Genomic DNA, 19,927 nt, shown 5'->3' on the forward strand with positions numbered 1-19,927 from the left:
CTCCCTTGTCTTCCAAACAATTTATTGGGATCACAAAGTGTAGGCTTTAAGCTATTTCCTGTATGTCATCATCAATTTCTTCTTATACCTGGCACTATAATCTGGCTAATGAGCCTGCCTTTTTGTTGCATTCAAAAGAAAGTAGAAGAAAGTTTAGAAAATCCTTTCTTCCTCAACACAGTTCAGACATCATTACTTTTGTCATGCTAAAGAAATCAAGGATATCACCTTTCATGCATTCATTCATCCATTTAATAAGTTTTAGGCACATACCATGTGCTGGACACTCTTCTACTTGCAAAGACAGAGCAGTGAACATAAAAACAAGGTCACCCCTCGCATGTAGCTTAGAATCTAGAGAATTTAAGACTCAAAGCTGATGAAGGAACACTTGTTCTAGGCAGTCCCAGCCCTCCATTTTCCTAAAGTAATTAGTCTCATGATTCTACTTTGGTGGTATAAGATTACATGAAAACATTAACAGCAGGGGGCAAAGGGGGGATAAAAAACAGGGATTTGGTAGTTGGAAAAAATCTGGTTCAGAGAAATAACCTCTCTTTATGGGTGATATCACAGCCTTTATGTGTAATTGGCAAGCCCAAGGCATAGTTAAAAAGGAGAGTTATTTGTAAAAATAAATAAATAAATAATAAGAATAAAAAGGGATTGAGAAAATTGGAAAAAACAGAGGATCTGTAATCCTTGGTGGAAATAAATGTTCAATAATTTCATTAGGTGTAACTTAATGTCACCAGAACCATAAATTACCTAGTGGAAATTTTAGTGTTTCACACTTAGCTTCGATTCAATTATCTATTGAGTTATGCAATGACTATTGATCACTGACTGTGTGCTAAGGAGAGTGAAAAGCTCTGATGTCATAGTTATGTATGAAACATGCCCTCTCTGCCCTAAAAGAGTTCAAGGAGTGGGAAGGAGACCTATACAAATTGCTAAAATAATAAAAAAATACAATGGAGGTATGAAACAAGGTCACTGGTAGCGCTTATGTGTGCTTACAGATTCAGAGCAGTCTTCACATAGGTGGTAATGCTTATTTCCTCATGTAGAAGGGTACAACTCTTCTAGCTGACAGGAATGAAAAGCATTGTGAACAGAAAGATTAGACTTTCCAAAGGTCTAAGGAACCTGTAAGTAGTTCTGTATAATTACAGGGGAGTTATGTAGGTTTTATGTCAGAAAGAAAAAAAAGATAGGCCACATTAAAAGTTCAAAATTTTTCCTAAAAGTAATGGGTAGCTAAAATCTAGTTCTGAGCAGGGAAGTAATATAAATATATATTTTTGCAGAAACACTCAGACAAAGTACTCACCGTAATAGTTCTCAAACTGTAGTATGCATCCGAACCACCGGAAGGGCTAGCTAACCCAGGGTTTGCTGAGCCTTACTCCCAGGATTTCTGATTCGCTGTGTCTGGATGAGACCTGAGAAAACAATTTGTAACAAGTTCTCAGGTGATGCTGATGTTGCACATCTCGGGACTATACCTTGAGAACTCCTGGGAAAGAAAATAGAATGGAGGCAGGCAGGACCAAACCAGAGGCTATAACTCAAAGTCATCTCTCCTTTTTATAGAAAATGTTTACTTAATCCTCTCAATAACCTTTAACAAAGTTAGTGTTTGCCATCAGTGAGTTTTTTTACATTATTGTTCCTTTTCTAAAGAAATACATCATCTACTTTTCTTTTTGAGACGGAGGCTCACTCTGTCACCCAGGCTGGAGTGCAATGGTGCTATCTCTGCTCACTACAACCTCTGCCTCCTGGGCTCAAGCGATTCTCCCTGTCTCAGCCTCCCTAGTAGTGGGGATTACAGGTGCCCCAGGCGCCCATCACCATACCCGGCTAATTTTTGTATTTTTAGTAGAGATGGGGTTTCGCCATGTTGACCAGGCTGATCTCAAACTCCTGACCTCAGGTGATCTGCTCGCCTTGGCCTCCCAAAGTGCTGGGATAACAGGCGTGAGCCACTGCGCCTGGCCCATCATCTACATTTTTAGAGGTTAGAGTAAGAGGGGAATTTTTTTCAAAAAACATGCATATAAACATATGTGTGTGTGTGTATTCAATTCGTTTTTCCTTTTTTTTTTCTTTTTCTTTTTTACTGTTAGAAGGGGGCACCACATGGGTGAAAGTAAGGACCAAGGTTAAAAATGATGTTTCCTTTATGGCCCATGAATTTGCTGGGTGCTTCAATACACCTTTTAGCGTTCTTGAGGGTTAGCCGTGCTTAAACTGTGAAGTCAGGGAATGATGTCACGCTAAGCCCACTCCCCTCACCCCAACACACATACAAAAACCCAGTGTGCACGTGATTCCTCTCCTCTCATCTGTCGGGAACCTAGAGAAGCCTTTGTTCTTCTGAGTGGGTGGGCTCCTTGGAGGTCATTAAACCTTAGTGACCTTTGCTTCCCATAGAAGAGTATACCCTGCCAGGCTGTGAGACCAGAACACTTGCTTCCTTGCTTCCCATCTGCAAGGACAGTCCTGGTTCCATGAGCCTGGAGTACATAGCTGCTCCTTATATTACTTGAAAGGGAAAGAATGACGAAAACCGCTTGTACCAGATGCAGTTCAGCCCTGACAATCTGGCTTATGGAGTCTGGTCCTTGCCTGGAAGATTCTGCATGCAAATGCTTACTGGACTTTTCAATCTCCCTGTTCAGGGCTTACACGTGAACCACTTTTGATGTCTTTTTGACTGCTTCTGGATGTTATTAGCTGAATCGTTTTTAATCAGATATTGGCAGGCATATTACCATCACTCTGCCAGTTAGAAACTGGTTAGACACTATAAAGCAAAAGTCAGTTATCTAACGCAGCTGTGATGTGGTAGAAAGAGTACTGGAATTGCAGTTTTAAAAAGCTGGTTGTGAGTCCTAAACCTGCCCAATAATTTAGTTGAGAGAATTTGGGCATGTTACTGAGCCACTTCATTTTCTTCCTCTGTTCAAAGGGCACAGTAATACTTCCATCACAGTGTGAAGGCACATTCAGTGGGAGAATACAAGGGAATGCATATGATGTAATATACAATGTATAATGTATCCTATATTATGTACTATGTATTATACATTATAGAAATATTACATCATCCATCTTTCACTCTCAAACTCACTATGACCACCTAATCCTAGCCACCATTTCCTTCCTTATGTTAGAAGGCACACTGATAGTTACATCTAATTAAAGACTCAGTGAAAGGCTCCATGTAAAATCACTTTGTAAATTATAAAATGAGGCATATATCACGAGTGTTATTAGTACTTTAATATCTTAAAACATATGAATAATTATATATTATGTGTTCTGTTATATAGTAGATATATATTATGTGCCATATATTATACGTTATATATTATACATTGATACCTATAATATATTATTTATTATATTTTATTAATGTATTATCTATTATATATGAGGGCATATTATATATGCATGGTTACTTTTATTGTTGTTATTTGATATAATTATAGTATATTTTTCAGGCAATCTGACCATGAGATGAGGGAAAATGATTTTAAAGTAGCTTTTACTTTTTAAAATAATAATACTATTTCTCAGCAAACTATCGCAAGGACAAAAAACCAAACACCGCATGTTCTCACTCATAGGTGGGAATTGAACAATGAGAACACATGGACACAGGAAGGGGAACATCACACACCAGGGCCTGTTATGGGGTGGGGGGAGCGGGGAGGGATAGCATTAGGAGATATACCTAATGTAAATGATGAGTTAATGGGTGCAGCACACCAACATGGCACATGTATACATGTGTAACAAACCTGCACATTGTGCACATGTACCCTAAAACTTAAAGTATAATAATAAAAAAAGACATAGTGGTAAGTTATACTTTTCATGAAATAAACTACAGTAATAGAAAAAAATAATAATACTATTGTTGAGATAAAAACTTAGTGAGCATAAGCAAATACTTTTATAAGCTGTGTGAACATATAATTTTACTAATGGTAGCAGAGTCTGATGAGCAGAGAGATTTGCAGAATCATTTTGTTGTATCTTATGAAAACTATTCAAAAAGTAATATTCTAAAAAGAGTGTGCTTCAGTCTACAAATTGGGTTCAGTGTATACCACTCAGGTGATAGTTGCATCACAATCTACAGATCACCACTCAAGAACTTATTCATGTAACCAAATACCACCTGTTCCCCAAAAATCGATGGAAATAAAAAATTTTTAAAAAGAACATGTCTTCAAAGCATATGCAAAATAACAGTAAAATGCCAACCATAAATAAATAAATAAAAAGATTGGGCTTCTATAATTCCTATCACTTACAAAGTCATGAAGATTAGTTAAAACGAATTTGTTCTAAAAGTTTTTATTCATATGGATCTGCCTCCAGACTCAGCTTGAGTGGACTTTGAAGTTAATTATCCCCTTGTACTTTACTTATCCTCATTCATGTGTGGTGTGCACTATAATTTATAACTTGATGTTTGATGAGTTAAGGTCCCTCAGCCTTCTGTGTTGTCTCTCCACCATTAAGGTACGCAGTCAACAGGTGGTAGCAGGGGCCTACAAATCTTTTGTAAGGGAAAAGATCCATTCATTTTCTGGTATTATTACAAAAGCAAGAGCATCTTTATTGAAACAGCTGACATAGAAATTATTAAGCTATAAAACTAAACCTTATATAAATTTCTGCCATCTATCTATATACAAGAGTTAGAAACATCAGGCATTATCTTTGACATTTTTCTCCACTTCAGGTCATGTGGAATTTATTGCTGAAAGCCGTCAGTTTTCCTATCTAGGTGTTTATAGTCCACCCTCTTCTTTCAGTCTCCCCTATGGCCACCAAATCTGGCTACTATGGCCTCCGTCTGGCCTGCAGCAGTCATCTGCTGAATGTTCTCCTATCATTCACTCTGTTCCTCTCAGTGCAGTGACCTTTTTACCCCAGAAATATGCCCTTTGAAGACTTGTCTCTGTTCTTAGGACAAAACCCCAAACTTTTAACTCAGTCTGCAAGCCTTTGAATTGTCTTCCCTGCCTACCTGGGAGTATCGCCTGAGCAACTGGCTCATCCTCATTCTGTATTCCTGCAATCATTATTTTCTCCAATTGCTTCTATGGGCCAAAGCCGCTCCTCTTCTGCCATTTGCTTTGTACCTGCTTCTTTCTCTGCCTGTAGGGATCCCCTACCTCAACCCCCTTTATATCTGACTGATATCTATTCAGCCTTCACATTTCCTCTCATGTGTCACTTCCATAGGATGGCGCCCCTAAACTCCCAAGACAATTAAAGGCCCCTTGTTAATGAACTCATATAACCAACTGCATCACTCTCATCACCCCTGCATCTCATCTAATTAATTACAGACTAACAAACTATTCCTATTCAGTGTGTATCTCCAGCACAAAACAAAGTGTCTGATTGGAACCATCTTGGGCAAGTAAGGATGAGCTGGTCACTCTAGTGTGCACTCAAAAATGTGGTTTTTAAATGAAGTTTAAGGAGCAGAGAGCTCTTTTGCTCAATCTCCTGCTTTTGTTAGCAATCCTTAATTATTAAGGTCCTAAATCCATCTCTTTTTTTCCTTCAAATTTAACAAATGAAATAGTTTATTTCTACAGTTAATTTCTTTTGTGTCACTTTTATAAATTTTTACGGAATTCTCAGATGGAGGTTTCAGTTTGTCAACTGGTAGAATTTATTAGGAAGTAATTTTTAATAAAATCTAGTACTGCCATGAAGAAGAAAGTTCATGTTTTAGTTCTGCCACTCGCTATATGATCTTAAAAAGACTCAATATACTCTCTCATCTATGGACCTAAGACTAAATTTAAAGGATTGTAATAGCAATCAGATACCATCGTATGTAAAATACCTAGAATAGCATTTGCCATATAGTAGCTGTTGAATGCATTTATGATTCCCTTTTAAATCAAGAAGTTTCCTGACTAGAAAAGTGAAAACACTGCTTCCTTTCACTTTGTTCATTTATGAGAGCCATAGGTTCACTTACATAGAGCACAGTATTTCGCTTTATTGCTCACTATCAACTTGAAACCGTTGTGATTTGCAAAGAAGTCTTTATATATCATTGCCCAGGGAATGTTTTGAATGAATTTTTTTTTGTTTTCTTCAAAGACATATGTAAAGTGGTTTGGTGCTTTTAGGAAATTTTATTAGTAGATGTTCAATTTTCATTAAGACACGATACACATGATGGGGCAGAAGGCCACGTGCCAGCTGTAGAGAGAGCAAGCCCTTCTCTGTTTCAGGTGAAAGCTCGTGCTTTTGTTTCCATGAGACTTCAAGGGGAGGTTCTCTGGCAGTATTTATTTGGCTTATGGTAACCTCTCAGATGTATTGCATCTGCTCTGTAGTAAAGGATGTGGGCTCCCTTTTGGTGACTTGCTGCCTGACTCAGACAACAGGCATGTTTGTATTCCTCAGCTTTGATCTTTTCTGCCTGGTATCTAAATGAAGCCTTTCTTGTGCCTTCAAAGCTAAATGGCTTGTTTGGTTTCCAGTTACTAAACAGCTCTGCTCCTGCTACTACTGGGGTTCCCCTATCCTTGATTCTATTCTAACACCTTCAGTTGGAGAGCTGCAGGGATCCAAGCCAAAGTATAACTAACGTGTAATAAATCTAATACCATGTGCAAGAGAGGGCACTAGTGCTTCCTGGGGTTGTGCATGCCAAGATTCAACTTAACCCTATGGTGGGACCTCGGAGTTGAGGTTAGAGGGTCAATAGGAAAAGAGAAAATGATAGAAAACTTGATGTTCTCAAAAGAATGCATAGCACTGTGGCTAAGGGTATGGATGCTGGATTCAAACAGCCTGGGCTGTGAACAATTGTTGCCAAGCCTGAGATTTCCTGTCTATGAATGAAGAGTGATGATAGTACTTACCTACCTTATTGTGAGTGTTAAATGAGAAAATAGAAATAAAATGCTTAGGACAGCATTGCACACATAGCCGTGACTCAGTGAATACTACCTTTCGGTTATTAGTAGTAGTTATGTGCATTTTTATCCATCCTTAATGTCCAAAAGAAGTGGTCTCTCCCATTCTCTATCTAAGGAAATTGAATTTATTCATAAAAATCAAATTCAAATATCTATTGCTGTGAATATTCTCCAATAGCCTTGTCATCGTTCATAGCAGGTACTCGAGCTACACAAATAAAAACGTAGTGTGCTTTAAAGGATTATTTAGTCTCTTTTCATTCTTCCTAAAACTCATTATTTATAGTTTGATTACAGGACAAATTATAGTCTGTATCAGTTATTTGGTTAACTGGCTAGTATATGAGACTCTGAGCTCTTTGAGGTAAGGGCCCTGGTACCCCCTACCACTGCATCTCAGCTCCTGCTACAGATACTTGACCATAAAGAACAGCATAGTACAATGACTAAGTGCTCACGGCCAACACTTTACAGCTATGCTTTGAGCTGCTGCAAGCTACAAAAGATTTCTTTTCCTCAGTTTCCTCACCTGAGAAATAGGGATAATTAAACTTGATGCTTGTCAGCTATAAGAATAAAGAAAGATAACATGTGCAAAGTACCTAAAACATATCAGCTGCTCAGTTAACTGTTGCCAATATTATAATAATATAGACGAATGGCTTGAGTCCTAGGATTCTGGTAACTGCTGTGTCCTTTGATCACTACTTTGGGTTCCAGTTCTATTCTACTTTCCTATTTTGTACTATATTTCATCTATCAATTTCATTGTGCTATATAGAAGGAGAGAATACAATAACTTCTAAATAAGTAATTGAACAATGAAGATGTAGGAATTTTTGGATGTCTCTCTCTCTCTCTGTGTGTGTGTGTGTGTGTGTGTGTGTGTGTGTGTGTAAAACAAGAACATATCCATGACATCTGAATGCCAATAGGTTCCTTACTACATTTCACTTAGCTTATATGACAAATAGGACTTCTCAGAAAGTTTTACTGACTGGTTTTACAGTTCTGTAAAATTCCTCTGTTATAATTCCAGTGCTTTTTAAATCTCCCTCCTCCAAGGTCCTCTTTTCTGAACTCTACTTCTGCAAATACCTGGTGCTATTTCAGAACTTGCTTAGTACTTAAAGTAGAGAAACAAATAGAACATGTTCTAATCTTATCCCCTCTGTTTTATTTCTCCCAATGAATTGGCGATATAAGGATTTCCCTTTAAAAAGTGACGGGATAGTTTTTCCTATTCCTACAGCTGTTTTGTAATTTCATCTCATTAATATCTCACTAATAACATATATTATATATTATTAGATCAGATTGACAGAGAATTTATAGAGAATTATCCCTAACTCCTTTTTTAATACAACTGAGTGACCTCTTTTCTTTTTTTCTTTTGCTGCAGAGCTTTTCTCAAGAAAGACTGAGTGACCTATTCTTGTAATTAAATCTGGAGTCTTTGTACTGGCTTATTTTGTTTTTTTACATATAAAGATTTATTTATTTATTTACTCATATTGGGCTTTTAAGCATGACTTTCATTGTGAGTTTTGCTGCATGGTGAGCAGCCCTCCTAAGTTAGCTGAATAAAAAGCCTAATTCAATGCCCAGGAACAAAAATTCAAATCTTACTGTTTTTCAAAATAATATTTCCTAGTTAGACTCCAAGGAAGAAATAATCACTAAATATATTTTTTAATTTACTTTTCCTTTTTTTTATTTCAATAGATTTAGGGGTACAACATACAAAGATTCAAATCAGGCAAAAATCCTATTATGTGTGTTTGCACGTATATACTTAATTAAATGAAGACATTCGACAGATGAGAAGGTATGAGGAATACAATGATATTAGATAATATTAGGGGGTAGAAAGACATTAGAAGGATATTAGAAAAAGAGATTAAAATAACTCCTTTTGCTCTCTAGGGCAAAATATTAGCTCAGGTCTTTCATATTTGCTTAATAATTATGTGAGGATGATGTAAATTATAAATTACATGTAATTATTCCGTATGTCAGTGGTTCTCATGGTTTTTGTTCAGGACTACGTCTATATTTAATATGAAGGAACCAAAGATTGTTTGTTTATATAAATTGTATCTATTGATATTTAGCATACCCAACATTTTTAAAAACTGAGATTTAAAAAATTTTCTTCATCTATTTCTAATAAAAATACTAGTTTATTATATGTGGACATAAATAACATATATATCAATAATACATTTTTTAAAACAAAAAAGGTTTAGTAAAAAGAGTGGCATTGTTTTACATTTTTGCAAATGTCTTTAATTCCTGGTTTAATAGAAGACAGCTGGATTCTTGTAACTGCTTCTGTATTCAATCTGTTGCAAGGTGTTGTTTTGGTTAAAGCATATGAAAAAAATCTGGCCCCACACAGACATAGTTGAAAAAGGAAAGAATATTTTAATAGCCCATTCAGAAGACTGTAGATGTTCTTCCTTGGTACTACATCAAAACTCTACAGATGTTATTTTCTTAAAGGTTAATTACAATGTGCAATCTGAAATTAAAGAACTTTGTATACTTGGTACATTTACAGGAGAATGAGTGTGGAAAAGGCAAACCATGGTTTAGTAATACTGTAAAGATATTTTTGTCCCTGTAGTTTCCATAAAAGGATCCCAAGGATACATATGGCTGCCCAGACCACACTTTGAATCTTACAGCCATGCAATATTATAAATTTTAATAATCATATCTTGGGACACAAGGAACCAGCACTATTGAAAAAAGAATGCAAGAAGCCATTAGGTAACTTGCCTAGACTTTGCCCAGCTAATTCAGGAGAGAAACGCAATTTGAATTCAGTCTTCTCTTTTTATCTCTCTAACAGGCCATATGCCTTCCAAAAAATGCAGAAGTAAGGAAAGGCAGAGGCATCCAGTGTGATTTTTCCCTGCAGACCATAATTCTTCAGAGATAAATTGGGTTTAATAGCTACTGAGCACCAAGTTTTAGAAAGAATCTGATTGGTCTTTCGGCATTGCTATAAAAACACATTGGGTAAGAAGCTCCTTAGTGGGAAACAAATTCCAAGGTGAAATGTAAGAAAAAGCAGAACTGGAGTAGAAATATGAAGGAAGAGCTTGGGAGAGAGAAAATGACAGATTAGGCAGTCCAGAACTGAAGTGGCAAAATCCCAGAGAAATGTTGATTATTTCATCCAAGACAGAACGAGCCTGCCATTGTATGCCCCAGGACTCAGAGGAGATGTATGCAAAGGTGAATGAAGACCTATTCCTTACTGACTCCTCCTTGTCCTCTTCTCTACTTTTGGATTTTCTAGTGCAGGACAATGAATGAACAGGATTCCTAGATATATTTACCATTGTCTTCATAGTCCTAGCACTGTTCAAATAAAGATAGCAGAAAAGCTAGAAACAGAATAAAGGTAATTAAAGAAATCTAGAACTCAAAAGTACCTGTATTAGTATAATGTGTTTAATATGGTATTGTGATATATGCAGGTATAACATAAAAAATTTCTGCCTTAACCAGATGGTGGGAAAGGAAGCCAGCATCTGCTGAACACCTGCCTCATGCCTGTCACCTTGTTCCATGCCAGAGATAAAGAAATGAAAAACTCAGTAAACACCAAGGTGTCCCCCACTTCACCCTAGCAGAAAAACTGGATTCACTGAGAATGTCAAAGAAATGTTGCACTATTTCCATAAAACCTATATGACAACTATAGATTTTTCTAAAATTGAAAACTACTTCTAATGTCAAGGAATTAAGCATTTTATATGCCCTGACCTACATTTTTGTCTATTTGTTTGTTTTCAAGAAAATATGCAAGGCAAGACAGATAGTTCATAAGGCAAATCTACGTAGGTTTCTATTTTTTTACATTAGTTTAGCAAATAGCACAGCTATGCCGTTATGTTGGGAATAAAATTATAAACCTAAAATAACCACTTAAAGTTCAATTTGGTTTGTAAAATTAGATTTGGTTAAAATTAAACTTTACTAAACCAACTGTAAATAGAGGTATTTTCACCAGGCATTTTAAAACACATTTTAATTCAAGGCATGGATATGATGGAGGAAAGGAGAAAGCCATATGTTGATTGGAGACTTTTTTTTTTTTTTTTTTTTTGAGACAGTGTTTCACTCTTGTTGCCCAGGCTGGAGTGCAATGGCACTATCTCAGCTCACTGCAACCTCTGCCTCCCGGGTTCAAACAATTCTCCTGCCTCAGCCTCCCAAGTAGCTGGGATTACAGGCATATGCCACCACGCCCAGCTAATTTTGTATTTTTAGTAGAGATGGGGTTTCACCTTGTTGGTCAGGCTGGTCTCGAACTCCTGACCTCAGGTGATCGGCCCACCTTGGCCTCCCAAAGTGCTGGGATTACAGTCATGAGCCACTGCACCCGGCCTAATTTGAGACTTTTAAGACTAGAGGAGCCTCACAATATTTTTTACAATGACTAGAAGTAAAAGCTGCCATATAGTTTTCTACTATTAAATTTGTTGTCTCCAGTCTGTCTCTCTGGATCTAAAGAAAATTTAACAAAATAAAAATAACATTGTTGTCGTTTCTATAGCACCAGTTCTTATAAAGCCTTTTCAAAAATTGTTTAAAAGTGTTGCAAGTAACTGGATAATGCTAGTGATCAAGTATACTAGTCTGTAAGCTTCCCATCAACTGGAACCTGTTCAGTATTTTTACCTATAGCTTTATGTAGTACTTGGGACATAATAGTTGCACAATTTTTGTTGAATGCTTTCAATTAGATGTGTAAGAGAGTACTTTCTTTATTATTCCTGTATAAGAAATTTAGAAATTGATAAATACTGAGCATATTTTGGCCAACCTCTACCCAAGGTTTTACTGCCTAGGCACTACCCGTAAGTCAGGGTTGAACTAAATGGGGTCATCTACAGAGTCAGAGAGGAGAGATCCTGAGGAATTAATCAGATCAAGGCAGGAAAGGTATTGCCCAAGGGGTCCCTGGTAAAACCACAGAGCTGAAAAAGAAAGAAGAAAACTCTGTCTAAGAAGATTGCTGAGTTTGGTAGACAAAAGAGCCAAGAGAAAATGTAGAAGTGAGATAATATTTAGAAAATGGAGACGTGAGATAGCCTGTGAGGTCAGTAGGCAAAAAGACAGGGGAAATTAATACATGAAGAAGTGAGCAGGATGTAAATCTATGCATGGTGAGCATGCAGTGTGCTCTTCCTTTTACATGGACATGTCTACCTCTTCTAAGGAATGGAAAAACTCCAAGTTGCACTACACCAGACCAGATACCCCCAGTCATTCTGTTTAGTGCTTCACTGGAGGAGAATATTCTGAAAGCCAGATACCACCTTCTCTCTGCCTGTGATACTAGGTAAAATAAGAGGAGTGTTCTCTCTCCTAGCATGATCCTCTTCTTCCCTACCCTAGTAGATCAGTGGAAGCTCCTCCTTGGGAACCTCCCCAATCCTGCTAGAGATACCAGGACTATTTATTTAAACCCAGAATGTCTTATGCTATCTTAAGCCTATCAACTTCGATTCTTTTTTTCCACTTAGAGAACAGATTTAATGCTGTTTATTTAAATGTCATCCAGTCATCTTTCCTTCACTTCCCAAGTTAATAAGACCTGAAAAACATGTAACACCTTCTTTACAAAAAGACTTCGCATATGAATGAACAAATGAATGAATGAATGAATGAATGATTTTCACTTAGGCAGAGAGGTGGTAAAGGTAACTTAAGATACCTCAACACCTATACCCTTTGCCTATATATATGAAGATGCATTGTACTTTCAAGAGCGATTTTAATGACATGAGTAAGGGAAAAGTATTAGGTTAGTGCAAAAGTAATTGTGGCTTTAATAGAAAAAGATGACAAGCTTTGTTATGGCTTATTTGTTAGAGCAAACTGTGATGACAGAGTGCCTAGAGCTGAGTACTTGCTCTGCCATTTATGTCCTATGAACTTGTTAGATAGAGGGAACAAGAGTTCACCATCTATCTTTTAGCTATTTAAAAATATACAAATACATTATTAACCTGCTATTTAGAAATATGCAATACATTAGTCATCCTGCTGTGCAATAGAACACCAGAGATTCTTCCTCCTGTCTAACTGCAACTTAGTACATATGGATGAAAATTTTCCCCTTTCCCAGTCCACCATCCCACCCCGCCTCTGGCAGTCACCATCCACTCTCTACTTCTATGACTTCATCTTTTTTAGATTCCACATATAAGTGAGATCATATGACATTTGACTCTTTGTGTCTGGTGTATTTCACTTAATATAACGTCCTTTAGGTTCATCCATGTTGTGGCCAATGACAGAATTTCCTGATTTTTATTGCTCTGATTTGCTCTTTCCATGGTGTATATGTGTATTAAAATATCACTTTGTCCCCCATAAATATACACAATTATTGTTTGTCAATCAAAAATAAAACTAAACAAAGAACTTCACCTTATAAGGTTTTAGGGGGCATTAAATATTTTAGAGCAATAGCTGGTACACAATGTTTGCTAATACGTTAGGTAATGTGAAGAATAACAGAAAGGAAACCCTGGTCTCTACGTTCTCATAGAAAACAAGATATTTGGAAAGAGAAGGCATAAAAGCTCAGTCATGGAGAAGAGGCTGTCTAAAGGTACTCATACAAAAATGCCCAGTGCAGTTCAGGGCTTGTGCCTAGGGCGCACTTGTTCGTTCTCACACTGTATCTTTATTAGCTCTTTAATTCATTTCAAAGTTTTTAAGTTTTACGGTGATCATATTCTCTACCACATGTCACAAGTACATGCCACCTCAAGCCGGACAATGTGAGTCAGTCATGACTTGAGCTCATGCAAAACAATCTGCTTTTCTTATTTGCTGTGTATTTTAGGCACAGTGTACACAGGAACTCTGGTTAGATCTGACTTCAACAAAATGACTTGGCTGGAATTCATGTAAGATATCCAGGAAAAGAACCAATTGTCCTCCTTCAGTACCACTATTTTAATAAATACAAACCACGAAGTTGGGCTTAAAATGATTTGCTTTGAAAAAGCGGAGGTTACAGCACCCTCACCTCTAAGAAATAGACCACTGCTTCCAGAGCTGTGCCAGAAACTCATCTTTCCTCTCTTGGGCCTGACTTGAGGCTGGAGATGTAAGGGGATTCCTGACAGAGGGCAGGATACACATGCCAGTCTTGTCTTTCTCTTGGGTTTGGGGTAGGAATTAGTGGGTGTTCTTTCTCCATCCAACAATCCTCTCAATCTACTAGAAAATGAGGAAATGCACTCATTGTAAAGTCTGGATCATTTCAGCTTTGAGTTAGAGGATTGGTATTTCTCTTGTGGATTGCAAAACACACACACACACACATGCAGGTCACTAATACAGGCTTTAGGTTAAGATGTTAAATGACATTTCCCTCTCTCTTCATTTCCTATATTCTCCCCCTGCCAACTACCACCCTTTTTGGCCTTTTATTTGTTTACAAGCCTTGCATTTCAAGCCACTGAAGAACCCAAATCTTGTTCACTCAAAAAGTGACTTTCCATTAAGGAAGGAAATTCATAGGAGCAAAAAAGCTTAGCAGGACCCACACTAAATAGCTTCATCTCCCAATGATTCAAGGAGCTGGCACTTGGTGATTCCTCACATTATTCTCTGAATGCCATGACCTATATGTCAAAGTGAGAGGACGCTTCTGGATGTTTCTTGTCTTTGAAAAGTAATGCTCCAGGGACAAAGAGTTTCTTTTTCTGGGCAGTAATGACGGCCACGAGGTGGGAGCCATAAACCAGGCAAGCCTGGGCAGTGTGCATGCTGACATTTTTCATTCCTAATATCCCACAAGTATTTCAGCTTCAACAGAGCCTCTGTGCAAATGAAAAGGAACTTTTTTGTTTCTAGATTTTGTTATATTATGATTGAAAATTCCTACCAGCCTCCCAGTTACCCGTTTGAAGATAGACCGGCAAAACTATTTTTTACCACCTTTATATCCTCCCATTTTACAAGCAAAAGGAATTAATAATATTAGTGTCGCTTTCTCTAGGTTAATAAAATTCATGCTTCTTACTTCCTCAGAGCCTTTTGCCTGTGCATTTAGAAATCCCAGCAGCTATTGTTCAGCCATGGCTGCCCACAACCCATTTCTAAGCGATGTGCAAGTAGGCAGATTAGATCCCAGACATAAAAATTAAAATTTAAAAAAATTTTAAAAGCATGACCAACTTTTGTAAATATGAATGACCTATTCTGAAAGAAAAGAACTAACATTTTGCACAAAGATGGAGATATGTTGGTTTATTTTTTTCCATCTAGAAATAGTTGATAAGACCTTTATCCCCTTTACTCCCCCCAAACCTCCAACTTCCATCCCTAAGCACCCTATTATTTGGTGGAAAAGTCCATTCAGACTCCTTTCCTTTCCTTTCCTTCCTACCTGCCTCCCTCTCTCCCTCCCTCCCTCTCTTTTTCTCTCTCTCCCTCCTTTTCTCTCTCCCATCTTCAAACATTTTTTGAATGTATGCTATGTGATAGACACTGGGCTCAATTATAGGAACAAAGCCATGAACAGTAAAACACAGTCTCATTCCTAATAGCGTATAGGCTGGATAGTAAGAAATATTACATAAATAATTACATACATAATATGCTATATATAAATGTACCAATGATGGCTGGACGCGGTGGCTCACTCCTGTAATCCCAGCACTTTGGGAGGCTGAGGCAGGTGGATCACCTAGGTCAGGAGTTCGAGACCAGCCTGACCAATATGGTGAAACCCCATCTATACTAAAATTACAAAAATTAGCCAGGCATGGTGGAGTACACCTGTAATTCCAGCTACTCGGGAGGCTGAGGCAGGAAAATCTCTTGAACCAGGGAGGTGGAGGTTGCAGTGAGCAGAGATTGCACCACTGCATTCCAGCCTGGGCAACAGAGCAAGACTCTGTCTCAAAAAATAAACAAATAAATAAATAAATATACCAATGATAACTAATATAAATGCAGAGTTTAGGGAGTTATATAAGCACATACCGAGGACTTAAAACTCATCATAAAGGTTTTCCCAGATGCTGATGGGTGATTTAGAATTTTCTATCTTACCCTTATATTCCTAGAGTTTTAAAAAACATATTATTCATTGCATAATTTTTAGCTTTACCATAGTTCACTGCAACTTTTTACAACTTGGTGATTTAAAAAATATATATATTCATGTAGCCATCACCCAAATCAAGAGAGGCTTTTTCATGCTCCTCGTGATCAATACTCCTCCCATCAAATGTAACCATTATATTGACTTTTATCACAAGTGGAATTGCTGAATTGTCAGGTATGTGGTGTATTTAGCTTTAGGAGATACTGCCATACAGTTGTCCAAAAGGAGTTATACCAATTTACTCTGGCTCAATTGTTGGAGGATATATGGTTTGAGAACCCCTGATTCACAATAACCTGGAGAGCTGGTGAAAAGTGAATATTCCTGGAACTTTCTCTGGAACCACTGAATCATACTCTGTGTTGAGGGGGCCCAGGAATCTGCATGATAAATTCTCCAGATACTTCTCTGGATTCAAGTTTGAGTTCCACTAGGTAAAAACTAAATAAATCTTGATGTTTTTATTTATTTATAGCCTGTATTGAAATTAATCATCTTCTCTTTAATGCATACTTACCCTTTATGTTAGGTCTGGCTGGCTTGCATTATTTGTAATGTGTTGGGCCATACATGAGTTTTTCACAAAAAGTTTTTTTTTGAAAAAACTTCTTGTTGCTAATGTAAGTGATTTCTTAAGCTGTATCTCATATTAGAAACAGATGTTTGTAAAAATCATTGCCTAAAGACGTTTTTTACATCCTGCAAGATCTTTTTTTGTTGTTTTATTTTTATTCTTTCTCAAAATTGATTTAGCTTTTCACCTTTTGGTATATGTTTGTGTATATTCAACCCTGAAAATACATGAGTATTGTAAAAATGCTATTTGCCCCACTTCCTTTCTGAACAGAGTATAACATATATTATTAGAAAAGAACTATTGTTTGTTTTATATCTAATACACACTGATAAAAGCAGTCAGCGTCTCCACTTCTGACTTAAATCAATATCAACTATCTGTTAATTCTTATAGATAAGGCATGTAATATATTCTAGAATTAGCTGTGATGTAGTCGAAAACAAGGAGGCTTGTATGAAAAACAATCTGGTGAAACCAATAAAATTAAAATACAAAATATCAGAAATAAATAATTCACTGGATGAATTTTCAGAAGATTGGCCACTGTAGAAGAAGAGACCATTGAACTTAAAGATAAATTAATAGAAATTACACAAGCTGAAGAATATACTTTTAAACAAATAGCAAAATTGATAAAGTGGTAGAATAATAAGAGACATTTTGAAAAGGCAAAATTAGTTTTTTGAAAAATTTTAAAAATCTTAATAAATAAGACTAGTTAAAAGACAGAAGACAAATGTTTACTTTTGGCAATAAAAAAGACATCACTACAGATCCTATAGATATTTAAAAGTTAAAATAACTTTATAAAGAACTTTAGGCTGATACACTTGAAAACTTAGTTTAAATAGGCAATTATTTGAATATGACATCCAACCTGATCCAAAAATAAATTAAAAATATGAATAGCTCTACCTCTGATTTTTGAAAATGGGATTTTAAAATAAAGCTACTACTGCTATGTCAGAGAGTTTCTCTGGTTTTTCTATAAAATATCTAAGGGAGAAATAACATCAATTCTAGATAAATTCTTTTAGAAAATATAGCAGTACAGAACGCTTTCCAACTAGTTTTTAAAATTCCAGCCAAATCTAGATTACCAAATCTGACAAGGATATTACAAGCAAGAAAAATCACAGACCAGTATTTCTAATGAGCTCAGTTGCAAATATTCTTAAATAAATATGAACATATTAATCCTAGCAATAATTTTAAAGGGGAATATATCACAGCCAAATTGGGGTTATTCCAGGGATGCAAGTTTTGCTTAATAGTCAAAATTTAATTAATGCAACTCCCCAAATAACAGGGGGGTTAAAAAATAGAAAAACAAAATGACCATTTCAACTGGATGAAGAAAAAGCATTTTTAAAATGTCCACATCTACCCATGATAAAATATCTCAGCAAAGACCAATTAACGAGAAACTTTATTAATCTTATAAAGGGGATCTGCAAAAGAATCTTAAGCTAACATGATACTTAATAGAGAAAAAGATAGAGTGTTTTTCCCAAAAGATTGGGAAAAAGCAATGATGTTTGTTTGCACTATTTTTATTCAACATTGTACTATAGATTTTAGCCAATGTAATAGGACAAGAATAACAGGCAAAATAAATAAAGATTAGAAAGATAAAATTAAAACTTTATTCATAGATGAAATAATCTTGTGTAGAGAAAATTCTCGGAAATCCACATACAATCTACCAGAACAAATAAGCAAATTTATTAATGTTACAGGATACAAGGTAAATATACAAAAAAAAAAATAACAAATGCATTTCTATATAATAATAGTTACCAATTAGAAAACAAAATTTTTAAATGTTATTCACAACTTCATGAAAAAGTATAAAATACTTAGGGATAAAATTTTAAGACTATGTGCAAGGCCAGAACACTGAAACTTATAAAACACATTTTTTGAGAGAAAATTGAAAATACTTAAACGAATGGAAAAATATACTATGTTGGTGGATCAGGAGACTAAATATTATGAAGATGTCATTCCTTTTCAGATAGATCTTTCAGTATTCAATTCAGTACCAGGAACTGACAAGCAGGAACTGACAAGCCAATTAAAAAAATATATATGGAAAACAGGTTTGAGAATAACCAAAAGAACAGAAAACAGGAACAAGGTTGGATGTATCACACTACCTGGTTTCAAAAATTAGTATATAGTTATAGTAATCAAGACAATAGAATTTTAGCTTAATAGAAGAGAATAGAAAGTTTAGAAATAGATCTCAATGTATGTGGTCAACTTATTTCTATAAAGATGCCAAGAGGCCGGGCACGGTGGCTCACGCCTATAATCCCAGCACTTTGGGAGGCAGAGGCAGGTGGATCACGAGGTCAGAAGATCAAGACCATCCTGGCTAACACGGTGAAACCCCGTCTCTACTAAAAATACAAAAATAATTAGCCAGGAGTGGTGGCAGGCACCTGTAGTCCCAGCTACTTAGGAGACTGAGACAGAATGGCGTGAACCCGGGAGACGGAGCTTGCAGTAAGTAGAGATTGCACCACTGCACTCCAGCCTGGGCGACAGAGCAAGACTCTGTCTCAAAAAAAAAGAGAAAGATGCCAAGAAATTTAAAAGGGAAATGATAGTTTTCTCAACCCAATGCTACTGGAATAAGGATAAATCTCCATATGGAAAAATAAGATATTTCAACCTCCACTACAAAAATACATTAAAATTAACTTGAAATAAATGCTAGAACTAAGTGTAAAAGCCAAAACTGTAAGCTTCTAAGAAAAAGAAAGAGAGAGAAAGCATTTGTGACCTTGGAGTTGGAAAATATTCATTAGATGGGACATAAAAAGCATAAAGTATTTTTTAAAAGGATAAGATGGATTTTATCTAAGTTAAAAAGTTTTGCTCATCAAAAGACACTCTTAAAAATGAGAACACATTACACAGATTGGGGCAAAGAAAAAGTACAAGACAAATATGTGATAAAGGATCATATCCAGAAAATGTAAAGAATGCCTACAAACCAACAATAGAAAGAATAACTCAATAAAAAAAAAAACTGGCCCAAATACTTGAAGAATGACTTCTCAGAGAGGATACATGAACGTCCTATAACTGCAAAAAAAAAAGGTATTCAACATTATTAATCATCTAGGAAATGCATATTAAAATAAAACAATAGGCTGGGCATGGTGGCTCACACCTGCATCCCAGCACTTTGGGAGGCCAAGGTGGGCA

At 36.3% G+C, this 19,927-nt stretch overlaps 1 long non-coding RNA gene across 1 annotated transcript in view; it reads right to left on the reverse strand.

The window, feature by feature from the left end:
• Positions 1 to 248: 248 nt before the first annotated feature.
• The window catches only part of LOC134730944 (uncharacterized), a 41,913-nt gene continuing 22,234 nt past the window's right edge, over positions 249 to 19,927 (reverse strand). The window contains exon 2 of the long non-coding RNA XR_010112878.1: positions 249 to 1,445. This is a non-coding gene — a long non-coding RNA (uncharacterized LOC134730944). The remainder of the gene's footprint in view (positions 1,446 to 19,927) is intronic.

Source organism: Pan paniscus, chromosome 7, assembly GCF_029289425.2.
Source record: "Pan paniscus chromosome 7, NHGRI_mPanPan1-v2.0_pri, whole genome shotgun sequence".
Taxonomy (NCBI): domain Eukaryota; kingdom Metazoa; phylum Chordata; class Mammalia; order Primates; family Hominidae; genus Pan; species Pan paniscus.